General features: G+C 39.7%; 1 pseudogene; it reads right to left on the bottom strand.

The window, feature by feature from the left end:
• Positions 1-2,160: 2,160 nt before the first annotated feature.
• LOC108272421 (axonemal dynein light intermediate polypeptide 1-like) lies at positions 2,161-5,775 on the bottom strand (annotated as a pseudogene).
• Between the last annotated feature and the right edge of the window lie 5,420 nt (positions 5,776-11,195).

Raw genomic sequence — 11,195 nt, forward strand, 5'->3', positions numbered from 1 at the left:
ATGCCTATAATGGGAAGCGGGATGAGTGCTGCTGGCGGGGGCTTCCTTGGGGCCGTGCATTGGCACTGGGGGCATTGTTGGCAGAAACGCCAGACCTCTGCGTCCATGCCTGGCCAGACAAAACGGTCCTTCAGCTTCTCCAGGGTGTTTCTCGCCCCCAGGTGGCCCCCGAGCGGATGGGCATGGGCCAGGTGCATCAGGGCCTGCGTTCTGGCTTTGGGCACAACCAAGAGGTCCACGGTCTCCCCTCAGCAGTTGGTCCGGTGGTACAGTAAGCCTCCTTTGACCAGAAAGTAAGAGGAGGGGAGGCTCTGGTTTGGGCTCTGGTCGACCCCTTCGATTTGGCGCACCTGGGCCCAGCAATACTTCAGGCGGCTGTCCTCTTTCTGCTCTCAGCCAAAGTTCCCCTGCCGGTTTACCTGCTGGAACACAGACGAGAGAGGGTTAGAATGTGTGTGTAGCTTAACTTCTGTCCCGGTATCCTGTAGTCCGGGCGGCCTTGCTGGTGCTGTCCCTCTTTACCAAGTGCCAGGGTGGTCAGGGTGTGTTCCAGGGCGGTCAATAGTTCCCTGGATGTCCCAGGGGCTCGCATCCCCACGGCCTGGTGTTCTGTGGGTGGCAAGGCCCTCAGGAACCGGTCCACGGCCACCCTCTCTACAACCACGGTGGCAGAGTGCATGTCAGGCTGGAGCCACCTCTTGGTGAGGCGCAGGAGGGTGTCCATCTGTCCACATGGCTTGGCTCCCGGCCTGTAGTGCCACTGGTGGAACTCCACCGCTGCCTGGAGCGGGTTTCGCCCACACCACGCCAGAATCGCTCTCTTTACCTCTCCATAGTCAGCTGCTTCCTCCGGAGAGAGGGAGTAATAGGCCATGCGCGCCTCCCCGGAAAGCAGCAGGCCGAGGATGCGTGGCCACTCATCGCGGTCCCACTCTTCACAGCGGGCCACGCCCTCAAAGGTCTCGAGGTAGGCCTCGATGTCATCTTCGGGGTTTAGAGGGGGAAGCAGATGTCGGACCTCACGGCCAGGATCAGGGAGGGGCGTAGCAGCTGCGGGAGTCGCTGTCCTCAGGGCCACTAGTTCTTGTGTCACAGCTTGCAGGCTGTGGGTGAGCTGTTGTGTCACCGTTTGCTGCTAAATACTGACCTACAGAAGGTGCTGCAGATCCATGTTTATGAACAATCCCCAAGGAGGAGAGGGAAAATGGGGAAAAAAGTAAAAAAACAACCTCCCCTTTTTTTTTTTCTTTTTTTTTTTAAGATGGGTGGGTCTGTGCTCACGCCCGCATCCTCTACCAGTGTAGGGATTTTAGCCAGCGGTGGGCGGAGCACAGACACACAGGGGCTGTTTCAGTGTTATGGAAGATTTATTCAAGACAATTGGTGAGCGTGTGTGTGTGTGTGTGTGTGGGTTGAAGGGCGATCAGGCGGTGAGGGTCTCAGCCATCGGCGGTTACAGCCAAGGGGGTGGGGCAGAGCCGTCACTCGCGTCGGAGTCACATGCTCGGAGATACTTCTCTTGCTGGATGGTGGAAATCTTCTGCATGGTGCACCATTCACGAGCCGTGGGTGTGTCGGCGGCCCCGCACTGCCGCCACGTGCTCTCTGGCCATCCAAAACATTTGGTGGCGCTGAAGCGGAACTGTCTCTTCTGCGCCACTGCGGCAGTCGCGGGAAGAGCGATCTTTGTTTCCTGTGCGCCGGCTACCGGCCTGTCGCCACAGTATTTATTAATTCTTTCTTTTCTTTTTGTCATTCCTCTTCTTCTTATTGTTGATGTTATAGAGCATCTTCAGGATTTCCTGAAAAAGAAATGCAGAAGTCTGACGTGACATGAATTTTCATTAAAGATCCTCACGGGTTGGTGACGAGCTTCCCTCACCTTCAGGAGTGCATCCATTTCACCCACCTACAAGTGCACGTGCACATACACATATGGGGAATATGTGAACGCTGAACTGCAACACCTATCTGGATCTGGTCGACTACCGGCATGGACTCATGTAGATGGTCCTCCTAGGAACATCCATCCATCCATCCATCCATTTTCTATACTGGTTATCCTACGGGGTCTTGGGGAACCTGGAGCCTATGCCAGGGAGCATTGGGCACAACCACACACCCATTCATACACTACAGACACTTTGGCTATGCCAATCAGCCTACCTTGCAAATGTTTGTGTGTGAAAGTGTCTGTTATAGCTTCTTTGGGGCAATGATTGCTTTAAACTGCATCTAAAAAAAGGAGATAAGTTATTTATAGATAAAGTATTTTTAGATGAAGATGTCCTGTCTCAGCCATTTGTCTTAATGGTAATTTGTGGCTTATAAAAGGCGTACCTTCAGTTGCTGGTTGGTGCGGTTGAGAAACTGGATCTTGTCAGGGCGCTTCTTCACTTCAACCTGTCGCCGGTCATTTTCTCGTTTCTCAATTGCCTCACATTTAGACTTCAGCTCATTCAACTGTCTTTCCAGTTCCCTTTTCTCATTCTCCAAGTCTGCAATCTGCCCAAGTTACAATTAAAGATCTATGGTTTTTAAAAGTGAAACAGGAATAAATTAATAGCAGTGAATACCCTTTTCTCAGTGTCTTTCTTCTGCTGCTCAGCCAGCAGAGCTTTCTTCATGACGAAGACCACACTTCTCTCATACAGGGTCGATAGGCAGCAATGGTCATGCGAATCTCATCTCTTACTCGTAAAAGCAGCACTCCTTTCTCAGCACAGTTGATGGTAACTTGTCTGATGAGCTCATCTAAATTAATAAGAAATTAGTATATATTAGAAAGTAATGCATTTGAATATGTTGCTATTTAGGTTTTGTACTAAATGTGTAAGATGTTGCTGTTTTTTTCACAACCCGTTTGTGTCAAGAAGCTGCAGATTTCATGCAACCAAAAACAAAAAACCCTTAATGATTACACCCAAAATATTTTTTTCATTGATGTGTTAGCACTGATAATGGACTGTGTCTCCTGTTTGTTACGAATAATTCACCAATAATGCAGATTATGTAATCATGTTTGAATTAGCCCTTTCGTTAACCTACCAAAGCACTGTGTGTAGAGCTCTCTGCGGACAGACCAAATGCCCGTATCTCTGGCCGCTGTCTGCTCCAGTTTGAGATCCATTCTCTCTCTCAGATGAGTGATGTCTGACCTGCTGCATGGTGTGCTGGACACCTGCTGTACCCACAGCTGATTATTCTCCATCCATTCCCTGCAACAAGTTCACACATAAGCACTCGTACAGTGTCACATATAATTAGTACAACTATGGAAAAGCAGGACGGCCTTACCTTGGTGGTAGGATGGAATTAAGAATATCCTCTGTTTTAATGGCATCACATGAAGGGGTTTTGGGTGTGGGTGGAGGTGGAACTAGATCAGAGATGAAAGGATGCTGGGGACTCGCCTTCAGAGACAAAGCCTTAGGTTGGAAGTGAGAGATTTTCAGTGTTATAACTGGGAAAGATTGCTGACTGGTTTCAGGTAAATTACAAATTTGTTACCATGAATAAAATAACACAGTAGTCAGCTGTCATCAACAGCAATGAAACAGAACTGCTTGATATTGCTTAACCCGTAAGAACCCACGGTGAAAGTTGTCACAAATACTGGGATGATCTGGAAAGGTCCTTTTAAAGCTTTATCCCTGACTTTTAACTCAGGAACGCCCTAAGTGACATCTACTGAACATCCAGGTTAGGTATGACATCATTTCCAAATTGGGGGTCTGCCGGTTGGCACATGCTGCAGTGTCAGTAAATTTGAAAAAGAATTTGAAAAAGGCTTGTTTTTGTTACTAAAGGTATGTTTCTACCCATTTAACAATTGTAATGTTTTAACAACATGTACTATATTACGTTTAACATGTTTTTATCACATTTCTTGAACAAATTTATATAAAACAAGTTATGAAAATATAATTGTGACATGTGAGTAACAGCTGGTTATTAACCTTAAAAAAGTAGGTGAAACTGTGATGTGACGTCTTTGTCACTTTAATTAATATGGTAAAAAAAAGTTTCCAATGAGTGTTTTTTGTTTTTGTTTTTTGTTTTTGTTTTTTTTTTGTTTTTTTTAACAGTTTTATCGCACAAAGTACATGTTTTTACAGTGTTGCTGCACTATTTGCATGTTTAGCTTGTTAAGAAGACCTCCAGTGTGAGGTATTTATTTATTTTTATTCAGTTTGCACATTTTCATAATTTAATTTGTGGTTAAACCTTTCCTGAAAAGGTATCATTTTGATACATGTTATGGAAATGCAAGTAAAAAGGCTGTGTTTTTTCTTTTTTTTTTTTTTTGTAAAATTAAGTTGTTGTATAATTACATAACTATAACCATCAAAGCTATTGTTTTGAGACATGATTTGGAAAGGCTAATGAGAAGGGAAACCAGTGTCACCTCTGAAAAATTGTTGTTGTTAAATCTAATGGTCGCAGTTATGTAGTTTTGAAATATGTTGTGGAAAAGCAAATAAACAGGAAAACCTGTGCTATTAAGCAAAAAAACCTGACAAGTAATTTTTTTTCAGTTGAGGAATAAATGCAGAAATTGCACTAGGATGACGTCACATGTGGAGAATACGTCACTGAGCAGTTCTAGTCGCAGATTGGATCAGACTAATGAGATGAAAATGAGGTTCCACCCACACTATCTCCGTCACTCAGATCTGATCCAGTTATATCGTCTGTGCATGGTAATGGTGCCGCCCATCAGCATCCAGCTGTGAACCTAGAGTCAGCTGGAGCAGCTGAGCTGGACCAGTCACATGTAAAGACTATAGGTCTACAGCCACCGTTCACAGCTCCATGTGAGAAGACAGATCTTCACATTTCAGCAGTTAAATGCAACGCAAAAGTGCTCAAATCGAAGTGTGAGATCCCAATCACATATTAAGCAAGGCAAATTGTGTTCCTTCTGCCACAAAATTGTCCATGAAGAGCAGAAATGCTGGTCTTTAGGGAATGGACGTCCACCACCTTATTTTCTTCGGCGCAAAAATGCACATTCAGATCATACAGCTCGTGTAAATGTGCCTGGGCAAGAAACACTGTGCGAGCTCAAATCTGTGTTTAATAAAGTTTTGGGTGTTGTAGCAGAAGTGTTAGCGGTCCCCTAGAAACGTTTAGAACAATGTCGTATGTAACTTTAGAGAAGGTCTGCAAATATCGAACCTCCAACGTCAAGCCAACTTTATACCAGTCATATACGTGACATCAAAAACGGACTATAAACGCCCAACGTGACATCCGTGTAACATTACAGATCTTTCACAAGGAGAGGTTATAGTTCCAAAATAATTTCAGAAACGTGTTCTATGTGGTCCATATGGTCGGTTTCATATCCCCCATATTTTTCCTAGAAGGAGAAACGGCTCCGGGTTCTTACGGGTTAAAGTTAGTCTCATATGGAAATGCAGTTAGATCATTTATCTCTAGTTATATTTAACTAACAAGGATTGCAGCTGGTCAACGTTACCTTTGGTGAGTTCTTCTCGATGTTCTTGCTCACCAGCTCCGGGTTGTCGTATTTGAGCAAAGATTCAGTAGGAGGACTCATGGTCATATTTGTTTGTTTGCAATTAAGTCTTCGAAGTAATCAAAAGTCTCAGGAAACAACGCTATTGTGGACAACCTTCTGAGTAGCAGAGCGCTTATATTCTCTCTGCGTCAGTATGGCAACGAGCGTCGCCGAATTTAGAATCATCCATCCAGCCATCTTCTATAGCGCTTATCCTTTTTTTTCAGGGTCACAGAATTTAGAATTAGAATGAGCTTTATTACAGAGCCCCTAATACGGAGCCCCTTACGGAGCCCCTAAAGGGACATGGTGGTGGAGAACAATTGAGATGGGAGAAAAAAAATTTCAAAGCTTTAAAAAATAAATAAATAAATTCTCCCATCCCCATTTTTTCCCACCACCATGTGCATTTAAGGGCTCCGTACTTTAAGGGCTCTGTACTTTAGAGGCTCTGTACTTTAGAGGCTCTGTACTTTAGGGGCTCCGTATGATCTCGACTTAATTTTCTCATGATCTCGACATAACAAAAGTTGTTTTCTCGTGATCTCGACTTAATTTTCCTGTGTACTGGACACCCGTCATCCCGAAGTCAGTGTCTGTCAGCTACATTAATATATACATATATATATATATATATATATATATATATATATATATATATATATATATATATATATATATATATATATATATAGTGTGTGTGTGTGTGTGTGTGTGTGTGTGTGTGTGTGTGTGTGTACATGTGCTCTGTGGTCACTAGGCTCTTTTAAATATGAAATTTAAAATTACAGTTCAATATGTTCAAGTAAATGTTCCTTATTTAATTCACTTCTCTCTTTCATGTCATCGTTCTCTCTTAGGAGTCAGTAAAGACAGAAGTTCTGTCCATGTGGCAGCTGATGAACAAATGGGTTTTTGTTTGTGTGTTCAATTGTTATTATTTATTATTTTATAAAATATACACAATCTTGAATCTGCTCCAAGAGTCATCCTTGTGCCTTGCCTCTGTACTTTAAAATATGCAGTTGAGATCTAATGACTGAAAAGGCCACAGCATATGATTCCTTCTTTATTTTACTTGATGAGTTAATTAAGCTAAAATTAACTAGTCACATAAATTGCTCAACGTGCAGCTCTTAGCAACCAAGTTGAATTGCAAGAAGGAAAGTAGTATAATATGGGTATAATACATGTTTAAAACTATAAGTAGTTTTGGTGGAAAATATTGCCTTGGTTGCACATTTTTTCGTCCTCTAAAACTTGGGTCCTAGAAATGCAGTCCTAAGATTGTGGTTCTGCAATTCGGTAGGTGGCTCTGTCACAAAAAAATAGGGTCCTAGAAATACAGTCCTATGAATGCGGACATGAAACTGCAACCTCGGGTATTGCAGGAATATACTATTGGCTATATGTACTTTCACTTCAGGTACAAAGTTGTGAAATTGGCACATTCAGAGTAGAGTTAAATTAATGTTTTAGTCAGTGTTTTGTAAGTCATGTCCATTGTTTCTAAGTTGTACTCATGGAATAATGCTACTGTGTTTCTTTTCATGAATTTACATTTATATTTATTCATTTAGCAGATGCTTTTACCCAAAGTGACTTACAAATGAGGAAATACATGCAAAAGAATGCAATGAATGCAAAAGATGTTTCTTCTATAATGAATCAGTAGCTAATCACATTTCAGTTTCAAAACATTTGGGGAATGGATATGCTAAACAAAAACTTCTGGTGTTGTAAATAAAATAATGGAACTGTGATTTTGTTATTTAAGCAATATCATATGAATCTCTGTGGCTTCTTGCCTACGCTGAATCACAACCGTGCCTACATTCACTATAACCGCACACATAATATGACACAATATGACACAATATGACTAAATGTTTTGTTTATTTTTGCTCCACTAGCGGAAATAGATTCCGAAGAAGCTACGCTCACTTTATAGCCAGTCGACTAGCTCACTACTTTCCCGTTAAAGGTGCTTCTGGTGAAATTGGGTTCCCTTCTTCCATTTCATCTTTTAATTAAGCCTTTCAGATTATGTATTTTGGAGCAACATGAGCAGAGAAACAAACATCTTAATAGTGAATATTGATTACAAAACATGATTTCAGGCTGCTAAGGTCAAACCTGCTTGAATACTTTTATGGACTGGATAAATACCAAAACCATAGTCATTAAATAGCCTACTTTTGCAACTAATAATAATGCTACAAGCTAATAATAAATATAATAAGGACACTTGAGTGTCAGCAAGCTTCCAGATTCACCGATCCCTATAGCATCTCAGGACACCTTGGTGCTTTGGCCATTGCTGAATGTGGGGCCCACAGGATGGGCCCCACATTAAAATTTTCATCACTGCCCATGCCTGTTAGAAGAACTGAGGGACTTGACTCCAACAGCATGGTAGAAATTATTTTTTTTAATCTTAATGTTCAGTAGTTGGTCACTCATAAGGATTACAAGGAGCAAAATATAAATGGTCAAGTGAGCTCTTCTGTTTAGGAAAATCATAGTGCCAATCCAACCACCATATGTTTATCTGTACTTAGCCACTCTGTTGCTTCTCAGTGAGGTGGGAGTTGGTCTGGGTTGGTTTGTGTTAAATTTTTAACACATTTTTTTTTTCTATTTAGGCACACCGAATATTTAATAGTAATTACTAGGCTTTAGAAGGGCTTTAATGGGTTAAATGTCTTGTCAGTTGGTGAGTTAAAGTTCATGGGAGTGCAGTTGCATGACACGCTTTTGTCCAGGCTTGGCATGGCAGCGATATCACAGTACAGACTATAAAGACATAGTATTTTCGAAGTGGGTGTGTTATGGACAATTCAATAAAGGGAATTATATTTTCATATACTGATACTGCAATCAAGTACCACTTAAATATTGACATCCTGGTAGTTTAAGGGAGGAGACTATGAAGAAATAATCCCATGGTAAAGTATTGGTGATGAATAGTATATTCACATAAATGCAAACCTTTTTTCAAACCTGTGTTTTGTTTGCAATTGTTTGATATCCATGAGAGCAGGGTATTTTTTGTGAATTTCTTTTAACAAAAGATCAAAAGGTAAAACAATAAAGATAATTTTTCACAGCCTTCTTTGCTCATATTTACCAAGGGTGCCAATATTAGTGGAGGGCACTGTACATATAATAGCTAGAAAAAAAAAGTATTAACAGAATACATTTACAGGCATGTTAATAAAAATAATTTTGCATTCTAAGACCACTGATTATAGAATTCTTTTACTATGAAGATTTTATTACGAATTCTTTGAAACAGAAAAATTATACTGAAAATCATACACTGTAAAGCTGGCTTAAGTCTTTTCATGGTTCCCAATACAGGTAGTACTTTAACAAAGCTTTATTTATTCAGATGGAAACAAAGTTCAAACAATAAGAATCTAAACGTAAAGTTACATTAACATACAAATACTGTGCTGGCAAAAGTCTCTTTTTGTTAAATTTTATTAGATTTGTTTTATATATATATATATATATATATATATATATATATATATATATATATATATATATATATATATATATGTATGTATTTATTTTATGACGTCTGAAATATCCAGTCAGAAAAGACGTTAGAATTCCAAAATTACTTTTTCAACAAAAATTAAATAGTACAGAAAAATGTTTGTAAAAAAGTGTAGGCTACCTACTGCTGCATACTAATGCACCAAGTATAGATTTTGTTTAGTTTATTACTAGAAATGCACCGATGTATCGCCCGATAATCGGTATCAGCCGATAGTTTAGAAACATCCGATGATCAGGGCCGATTATATCCTGTCAATAACAAGAGGACAATGAAACACATCAAATTCTTGCTGTGTTTAAAGAAGATATCTCTTGTGTGGAATTACTTTGAATTGGGTGAGAATGACGACAAAACTGCAGCTTGTAAGCTCTGCACTGCTAAAAATTTTTACACCGGACGCTGCAGCAGTGAAGCAGAAGTCTGTTTGTTTTTGCTGCGCTGCTCAAGCTGTTTGCGCTGAAGTAAAGCACCAGTACATGGTTGAAAGATTTAAATAAAGATGAGTTGACAAAAAAGATATATATATTGCACATAAAAATATATTTATAGAGTAGTATTTCATATCCAGTTAATGTTAATATGAGTTAATATCAGGTTCAGTGATGAAGTAGAAATGCTTTTCTTTGTGCTGAGTGAATGTGAAGTCTAACAGAGGTTTTTTAGAATGCAGTCAATGTTAATAAGAATTAATAACATTCAATAAGTTAAGAAATCTTACTTTAATCCTCAGAATTTAGCTCATGTGTTGATGTTAATTTGAGTAAAGTGTTTTCTGTTTATGAGATCAGTTACTGTGAAACAACTTGTCGAAATGGAGAGAATAAAGTTTTTATTTGCATTTCTTTCAGAATTGTGGAATTAATTATTATTCATTTAAAAGAAGGTATAAAATGCAGAACCACCAAATCACCGGAATCGGCCGATGTCACTCTGAATAATAGGCTATCGGTATCAGCTGAGAAATTTTGTATTGGTGCATCACTATATATTACTGTTTACTTCTCATTATATTAGATTTAAATGTAGAAACTTTTAATTTCATTATTTTTGAAGGCATCTTTGATATACAGCATTTCTTGACATGTGACTTTTGCACATTACAGACATTCTCACTGGTTTGCTCAAGATGTAGGCAGATGATGTGCTCTGATTATTCATTAATTTCCCCCAGCTCATCTTATAAAAACTGGAGGATGGTGGATGATTTGTAAACGATCTATTGGAAACCACCTGCATAACAAACTTGGTGAAAGGGTGGCATAAAAGTACTTTTTGGACTGTACACCACCTACTGATTGGACAGCATACAAGGAAAAGTGTCCAATGCAAATAGTAAAATATGGTTCTGCATGGCATTATGCCTTACAAATTATTTCAGCACAAAATTTAATGTGTAGGCCTGTGCTTTAAGTATTTCCTGAATTCAACATGCTTCATTAACTCAAACATCTGGCCATTGATTGCATCAACATGGCCTCAGACAATTTTAATTCATATAAAATGTTAGGCTTGGTGTTCTGACCCTTTCTTACAACTTTATTCATAAGAAATATAATGAAAGCCAAGCACATCGTCATCACGCTTTCCGTTTTATATTTCTTATAAGATCACCTTTTGAATCCTTTTGGAATCGCATATACACTATCAGAAAAATATCAGGAAGAGTACAAAACAACTCCATATCACATGTTCACTCTTCTGATAGAAAAAATGTCTGCTTTATTATTATTATTATTATTATTATTATTATTATTATTATTAATAATAATAATAATAATAATAATAATAATAATAATAATAATAATAATAATAATAATAATAATAATAATAATAGGGCGCATGGTGGGTTAGTGGTTAGCACATTCACCTCACACCTCCAGGGTCGGGGGTTCGATTCCCATCGTGGTCCAGTGTGTACAGAGTTTACATGTTCTCCCCATGCTGCGGGGGTTTCCTCTGGGTACTCTGGTTTCCTCCCCCAGTCCAAAGACATGCATGGTAGGCTGATTGGCATGTACAAAGTGTCCATAGTGTATGAATGGGTGTGTGAATGTGTATGTGAGTGTGCCCTGTGATGGATTGGCACCCTGTCCAGGG

Source organism: Ictalurus punctatus, chromosome 12, assembly GCF_001660625.3.
Source record: "Ictalurus punctatus breed USDA103 chromosome 12, Coco_2.0, whole genome shotgun sequence".
Classification (NCBI taxonomy): domain Eukaryota; kingdom Metazoa; phylum Chordata; class Actinopteri; order Siluriformes; family Ictaluridae; genus Ictalurus; species Ictalurus punctatus.